This window comes from Macrobrachium nipponense, chromosome 17 (genome assembly GCF_015104395.2).
Source record: "Macrobrachium nipponense isolate FS-2020 chromosome 17, ASM1510439v2, whole genome shotgun sequence".
In the NCBI taxonomy this organism is placed as follows: Eukaryota; Metazoa; Arthropoda; class Malacostraca; order Decapoda; family Palaemonidae; genus Macrobrachium; species Macrobrachium nipponense.
Genome location: NC_087210.1, coordinates 25,162,141 through 25,170,403, shown reverse-complemented (window position 1 = coordinate 25,170,403; position 8,263 = coordinate 25,162,141).

Sequence of the window (8,263 nt, the reverse complement as noted above, 5' to 3'; positions counted from 1 at the left end):
AAGCAGCACTAAAACTATTTGAATTATTACTCTGCACTCAAAACCCCTATCAATATTCTCTTGCAAATGGTCTGACTAATCTAAAGGGGCATCGCAGGTACCTAACTACTTCCTATATGCATATTGACTATCAAGTAACAATCCTTTAGAATCCACATACTTATAAAGTAGCTTACAATTACGTTCTTCTGCAAATTTGGAGAGCACAAGAAGAAAAGAATTTGGCCTGTAGTTACTGCAGTCTGCAGATATGCCAGCACTGAAACAGGCACCGTTTTACTTAACTTGCACTCATCCAAAGATTTTTTTCTATGTTCTAAATAAGCACTAAAAACGTGGTTTTGACAGGAATAAAAATAGATGAATTCGATATAATCATAATTTTTAGCAATAATTTCTTATATTTCATCGGAACTCATCGATTGAAAGCTTGTTCACTAGCACTATAATTATTCATTGTATCTTCATACAATTTACCTTTTTAAGATCCTGTAATGTATAATACAAGATCATTATAAATAACAGGTACCTCATTAAAGGTTATTCGATCGTTCAAGTATTAATATTCTCCTCCAAGAAATTAGGTGCTAAATTTCCACCTCTTAAGGTAAACCACCTTAGGGAAATTAAGGCGTTCCGATTACACACCGGCCTGAGTAATGCGTCTCGGATATCGTGCAACAGGGCGATTAAAACTGAGAAACAATACCTTGTAGCTGTGTTAATACCTCCACGGCGGACTAAGTCTAGGATCTTAGCGGATGCTAAATACACGGGGAACGACAATGAGAAACCATTTTACTTTCGTTGCGTTTTATAATCATTGTATATTTTCCTTTTTGCTTCCAATACCTTAGTTTCATTTGCATGAAAAACAAATGTAAATTGCATGAATTATTCAAGCAAATGTATATATTAATTGCAGATAAGGGTTTCATACGTTCTCATAAGCATCTCTAACACATAAAAATAAAATAAAAGCATAAATAGACTATTAATATATCTATTGTTGGAGAATGTACAAAAAGGAAAGAAAACTTAAAATCAGTCGAGAAAGATTCCACAACTGAGTATTTGCTTTTCTTTATTTTTTATGTATCTGAGGACACATTAATAGGGTGGTGTGTGTGTGTGTGTGTGTGTGTGTGTGTGTGTGTGTGTGTGTGTGTGGCGCGCGCGCGCGCGCCTTTTTATGAGTCAAAAGGAACTGCTCTATCAAATGTTTGGGGCTAGGCTGTAACTTTACTGCGCTATTTCAAGTCAGGGACGAGGAAATCCCACAACGTTATCAAAATCGGGGAGAGAGAAGAGCACTATAATATTAGTAGCCGGGAAAGGGAACCGTAAGTTATGGGAAGGTGAATCCCACCGTACTATCGTAAGTTAGGAGCGGGAGAGAGGGAGGAATACCATTTCATCACAAGTCATAGTTCAGAGGGGATACCCTAACTTCCATTACATCAGGGAAAGGGTATCCCATGATAAACAAAGGTGGATCCCAATGTTCTACCATCAATGTTAAGGAGAGAGCATAAAGTTCGTCACATACAGCAACTGGCCGGTAAGGAGGAGTCTCATCGTGTTTCAAGTTATGGGGGGTCGGGGGAAGTGGCTGTGTTTCATCACCTTGTGCTATCTAAGCATAAATGATGTACGACTCGAGTAAACTGGAGGTACGCATGAATTTCTGCTTTAGTGTAATTACTCATTTTGACTACCATCCGAATGCCTTCTTTATTCATTGTGGGTGATGGAGAATCAGTCCAAGATCCAGTCTGTACGAGTTCCTCAGCCAGGCGTTATCATTTCTTTTGAAAGATGGAAGGCGATGGCAACTGAAGTTCGTAGGATTTGACTGAGGCACCATTGAGACTTTTCCTTATCTAAGTTTGCATCTCTATTGTCTGTGGAAGGCTCATCCAGAATGCAGACCTGTCCCCCCAGTGGAGACTCGTCCCGTGTGCGCGAGGGGCCATCCAGTGTGCGAGGCTTGTCCCAGGACCCACAGTGGGTGCTGGCTTGTCCTAAAAGGACCCATTAACAAGTACTCTTGTTATAGGAATATCAGGTGAAGACCAGATGTTAAGTGAAGATTTAATGAGTAATATTCCTGAAGGATTTGATGTGTAATGCTCCTATTTGGATCTGATAGGTAACATTCCTGAATAAGGTATACCTTTGTATTATTCAAAATCGACCCTACCTTAACAGTCTGATTAGCATTCACTTATCACATCAGGGTCTATTATCGAACCTGTGATATTTTATAGTCATTCTTTAAGATACCTCTGGTCTCTGTACCACTCTCTTGCTGTCAGTGACAACTGCCATAATATGTTTTTTAGTCTTAATGCTTCAGCAACATTGGTCGAAGGTAAACAATAAACTATTGTAACTTAAAAAAAAACAGTATCAATAAAGCTCACATTTTAAAGAGTTTATAACTGCTGATTAAAGAATGCCTCTTTTCTATTCGTTTTTAAATTGATAAATGACATCTGTATTTTCCGGATCTGTTAAATAACTTGCCAGACGTGTAAACAACGCAATATTTACATCCTCATTCCTCACACCACATTTACACATCAATAATCTTTATCGATAATTCCTTCTTGAATCGGCAGCACTGACTGCCAGTTTTATACATGGATAATTTAAAGCCTATAGATGAGGCCTATTCATTTAACGTTATTAATAAAATGGTTCGTTCTGCACATTTTATGCGAGAAGCTGAATATTATATGGCAAAATCATTTATTAATAAATATATATCTATATATATTATATATATATTATATATATCTATATATAATATTATATATATATGTGTGTATATATCTATATATATATATATATATATATATATATATATATATATATATATATATATATTTATATATAGGAGTTATTCTTAATTCCAATAAGTAGACTGCCATTTTCGAATGGAAATGTTTTTGAAAAAGGAATCACCAATTCTCACTTGAAAAGTGATATCTGTCAAAAAGGTTTCGATAAATTTGGGTAAATGCATACCTTCACGTAGTATCGTATGTCTTTTCACTGTCAAAAAAGGACAGCCACAGTAATTTGTTTTCGTTCAAATCCTCTACATGTGTGGTCTTCTAAGTTCGGCAGAGACTCTAATGTATATGTAATTAGTGTGCATTAAACTTTTTTTACCCGTTAAATGACCACGAAAACCTCTATGTTGTGACGTTTCGAAAGCACACCAATGTGTTATACTCAAAGTGGTGTACTAATCAGTGAAATGTCACTGATTCACGCAGCACCAAGTTTTATACCAAAAGTTGAGCCATGAAAACTTACCATTTTAAGACCAATTTCAACCGATCAATGTCAGTGTAACATCGGATTTTACAAAAGTTAAAACGATGGGGAATTCTTGCATATCTTCAATTACGATCCGATGTGGAAAGGTCAATTACGTTCGTCTATGAAGAATTCTACGAAAATTGCTTTAAATATTTCACTTGCGCTCTGGTACACAAAGAAATAGAATTCAACCCAAAAAATATATTAGTTTCAAAGATTTTGTTGAATAATTTGGCATTATATATGAAAAACAATCAAGACCTCTAATGTTAATTCCATAATTTTCTACCCTGCAATCCTGTATTCATCATATTTTAAGATTTATATACCATTTCACTTTTAACAGTTTCGGTGAACAATATTTTTTCAATCATACCGTATGGTTTATGTGGATCTTTGCTTTGTTGTGATAAGCATATCCAGCAATTGTGAAAACATCGAGAAGACAAAGAGGTCACTTTGGTTACTATAGACACACAGTATATATCTGGTAAAAATGGAGTAACAGGTTCTGCTTATACACATTTCAGCCTAAAAAAACCATTAAACAATTAAACACTTGGCTACGATGTTAAAGCTGGGTCTACTCCAGCTCCAGTAAATGTATTTGAATTTGACAAATATGCCAATATATGAGCAGGAATAGACTTACATTTCCTCTTAGTCAAGCGACTAATGTGCCTCATTTTACTATAATGGGTGCAGTTCGAATACTGCCACGGGCATCTGAATTAGTAATCCTTCAATTACCCGGAATAACAGAACCAAGGCCAAGTCTGATCATGTCAAAATCTATATAGGATCAAATAAATCTCTACAAAACAACAACTCCACACCCTTAATCACCCTACCCTGTCAATACTGCTTGTCCATAAACAATATATATATATATATATATATATATATATATATTATATATATATATATATATATATATATATATACAGAAAACCAACGTTCCCACTTTCATACATTCACTACTTTAGCTAATTCGACATTACTATCAAGATAGGTGTAACTAGCAACCTATTCTTAAGAGCCTTACGAATTTGTTCCCCAGAATTCCTGGAAAAAGAATTTGAACTAATTCGCAAGCAACTTTCGTCTTTAAAGTATCCTGACCATAATAATTGAGAAAGCAATTCACAAAGCAAACGTAATTTTCTACTGACCCCCTAAAGACAAGACCAGAGACACACCCAACAATAAAATAAAAATTCCTCACATGGAGACGATTAAGAGAGTAACCCACACCCTTGGAAAATCTAACCCTTTTGCATTTACCTACTCAAACCCCTTAGCCAAATCCCTGATTAACGTCTAACAAAAGACATCTCCCAAGGACACTTCCCCAGAGATTAATACAACACAAACGGTCAGTTAGGTATGGACAACAGAACTCGGCTATTTTCAACCGTTATAAATGAACATAACCATAGAATAAACTGGAAATTTGTCAACCGTGTAATTTATAGCAGCAAACTGCCGGTACAAGAGTCAAATGATGGAATCGGCCTTAATAAAAGAGAAGCAGGTAATGAACCTCTCAAAAGGAGCGTGGATTTCAGATGTGATCGACGAGGTTTTCATTCAACCAACGCTTAAGAAGATTAAAGGAAGATTATCAGTGGGGGTGACCTAAATTGGCTTACTTGTGGACGGATCTCTTGGTATAAATACCACCTTTTCTGTAAACTTTTCTCATTCATACACCTGAAGAGAGAGACAGCAGTCTCTGAAATAAAGTTACTTTTCTCTCTATATTTTGGTTGGTTTTATGGGCTCCTTTTATTAGATATATATATATATATATATATATATATATATATATATATATATATATATATATATATATATATATACAGCATAATATATATAGATGCATGCATGTGTATGCAAGTTGCAGCATAACTCTTGAAATGCATTGAGCCATTTCAACCATACTTGGCATACTTATGACTCCAGTGCCCTTTACATCCAAGTTCAGCCCCGATAGGAATGAGGGGGGTGGGTTGAGAAGTGGTGATATATAAAATGTAAAAAAAAATGCAGGGCAGTGCAACTGAAACAACTATCTTAACATGAAAGGGAGAGGGAGAGGAAGTGGGAGGGTAGGCAGGGTGTTGGGAGGGGGAGAGAGAGAGTTTATTGATTGTCCTTCAGAGTTTTCCCTGGCAGTGCCTGGTTGGTCAGCTAGTATGCATACAAACAACAACCATCATGCCTTAAATTGAAAACTTTTCGCAAAAGAAAGTTACCTTATTTTCCTAGATATGTGAAAAAAATATACTTTAAAATAAATAAGCAAACCCCTTTTTATCTCTCTCTCTCTCTCTCTCTCTCTCTCTCTCTCTCTCTCTCACTCTCTCACACACACACACAAACACATAGCAAGCTTGGTAGTGTGCGTACAGTACGCTACCTGGTAACATGGGTATCACTTTCTTTCAAATATCTTGCCTAAACACATGAAAAACTACTGTATAACATGTAAATTTTTTTTCCATTTTCTCTAGTATGCAATGCACGATATGGTAAGCATATAGGTATATATGGAGTACCCCATAGCTTACTATAGTTTTATCACCAATATTGTATTTTCATACAGCAACTTTTCTTCTCAGTTGTTACTAAACTAAATTATATTTCTCTGTTTTACCTATAATTCGATAAATTTACCTTTTCTATTCATTGCTGTGTTACGTTTCCCTCAATTATCCCAAGTATGACTAGACTCTTTAGGTATGCTATTTGTAAGAACATTACTAAAAAAAATTATCATTGATCTTCGGTGTTACTATGATCAATGATACCTCATTTCGCCTTATTCCAGAACCTGAGGTCGTAAAACTTACTGTGCGTTTAAAGCTTTAGTACTTATGGTGTTCCTCAATGATGAAGTGTTCAAAGTAAATTCACTTTAAGAGCACTACTAAATAGTTATTAATCATCTTCAGTTCTATTGCATTTATTGGTTTTTCATTTCTCCCCAGACCATCAAGAAGCTTTTACTTATGTATGTGTGTTTTTGTGCATTTGCATCTACATATGGCATTTCATCAATGACGTCACCATTTAGTTCTTATGTTTTTCTTTTAATTGACTCTATAATATGATGATAACATATCACCACAGTACACAAGATATTATTCAATCATTCTGATATCACATTTCATCGCAATCATTAATTTTTCAGTTCCTCTCTTATGTTGATTTGTAACATGCCCCATCTTTACATTTATGTTTCATATACTTCGTCATTTCACTTCATCTTCTTCCTATTTCATTAAGGGATATTAACTCTTAATCAAATAATCATGCAAATCACAGAAGAGAGAGAGAGAGAGAGAGAGAGAGAGAGAGAGAGAGGAGAGAGACGAGAGAGAGAGAGAGAGAGAGAGAGAGAGAGAAACATTAGATACCACACTAAGAATGTCGAGTTGCGGATACGGTGAATGTGGATATAAAAGGGATCGCTATGTATGAATGTACATTACATACATATAATATAAATACACACACACACACACACACACACACACACACACATATATATATATATATATATATATATATATATATATATATATATATATATTGCATTCATCTTTGATTCAACAGTTATGTTTAGACATCTGTTAATAATCATTTGTTCCTATACCTGATCATTTTCACAAAGATGTACAATATATAATTCTAGTTACATGAAAGGGGGCCAGAAATACGACATTCTGTTAGGGCATAGCATGGTTTAATTAAGCCAGATGACTGATTAGAAAAAAATCCAGTTTCCAAATGTAGTCAGCTTTGCTATGTTTCTGAAATACAGACTCACGGGCATTTATGAGGCAATTTTATAAACTATACACTTTTCGGAAAGCCTATGACACGAGGATTCCAAAAAACAATTTTGACAAATTGGCGGCTATTTCGTATTTTGTAAAATGGCGACTTTACAAAACTAAATTTTCAGCTGTGAGGCTTTCTTTTTGGTCTGTAAATACAAATTCATTTATAGAAGCATTATCTTTAATCTTAACTAACACTTGATTATTGTATAAGTTTTGAAAAATCTGGTAACAAAAACTGCTTATCTAAAACTTTTAATACCGAGCATTATCAAAATACAATTATTGCGAAACTTTAAAGCCATAGTGCATGTATATACAACACATTATTAGATAATTACCATCTCTGTCAAGTAAACAGTAATACATTACACCTTCAAACATAACAATTGTGTAAGTGTAGCAGACAGGTTTTCTGGTACTGACAAAGTCCCCTGGCTGAATCTGTACTTGAAAGCTTCAGAAGATGTCCTGAAAGCTCTACAAGAGGCTTATGAATTCTACCATGTGACAGAGGAGCAGATGTCAGCTTTGGAAAGATTTCTCTGTGATTCCTACAAAGAAAAGAATTTGGACATCAGCAACATCCCAGATCTCTGATGGTACCTCTTCTGCAAACGTATGGCTGAGAGAGGGAATCTTCCACTACCGGTCAATCGGTGCATTCAAGCACCATGTGTTGAGAGTAAACACGCAAGCGAGGGTTTGGGGTCTAGCAGAATCTGCTAGAACCACTGGGTCACGGCTACTTCTAGAGCCAGGACGGCCAGTTGCGGGAAGAAGCTCTAAATACCTTGGTAGCATTGAAACAAAATTTGGCATCGTCATTCCAAGACCGTATGCAGACGCATAGCTGTGACATCGCAACCTTCAAAAGGTGTATCAGAAGAAAGGAGTCTGACTCACAAAATTTAGCAAAAATAGAACCAGATAAATGAAAAATACTAATTTAATAACACATGAAGCCATGCAGAATAAAATAGTAGGGCAACTTAATTTGTAAGCTCCTTTAGAAACTAAGGACGTCAATCATCGCTTAAAGAGGGTGTAGCAGATCCGCCTGCAATTAATTTAACCACGGA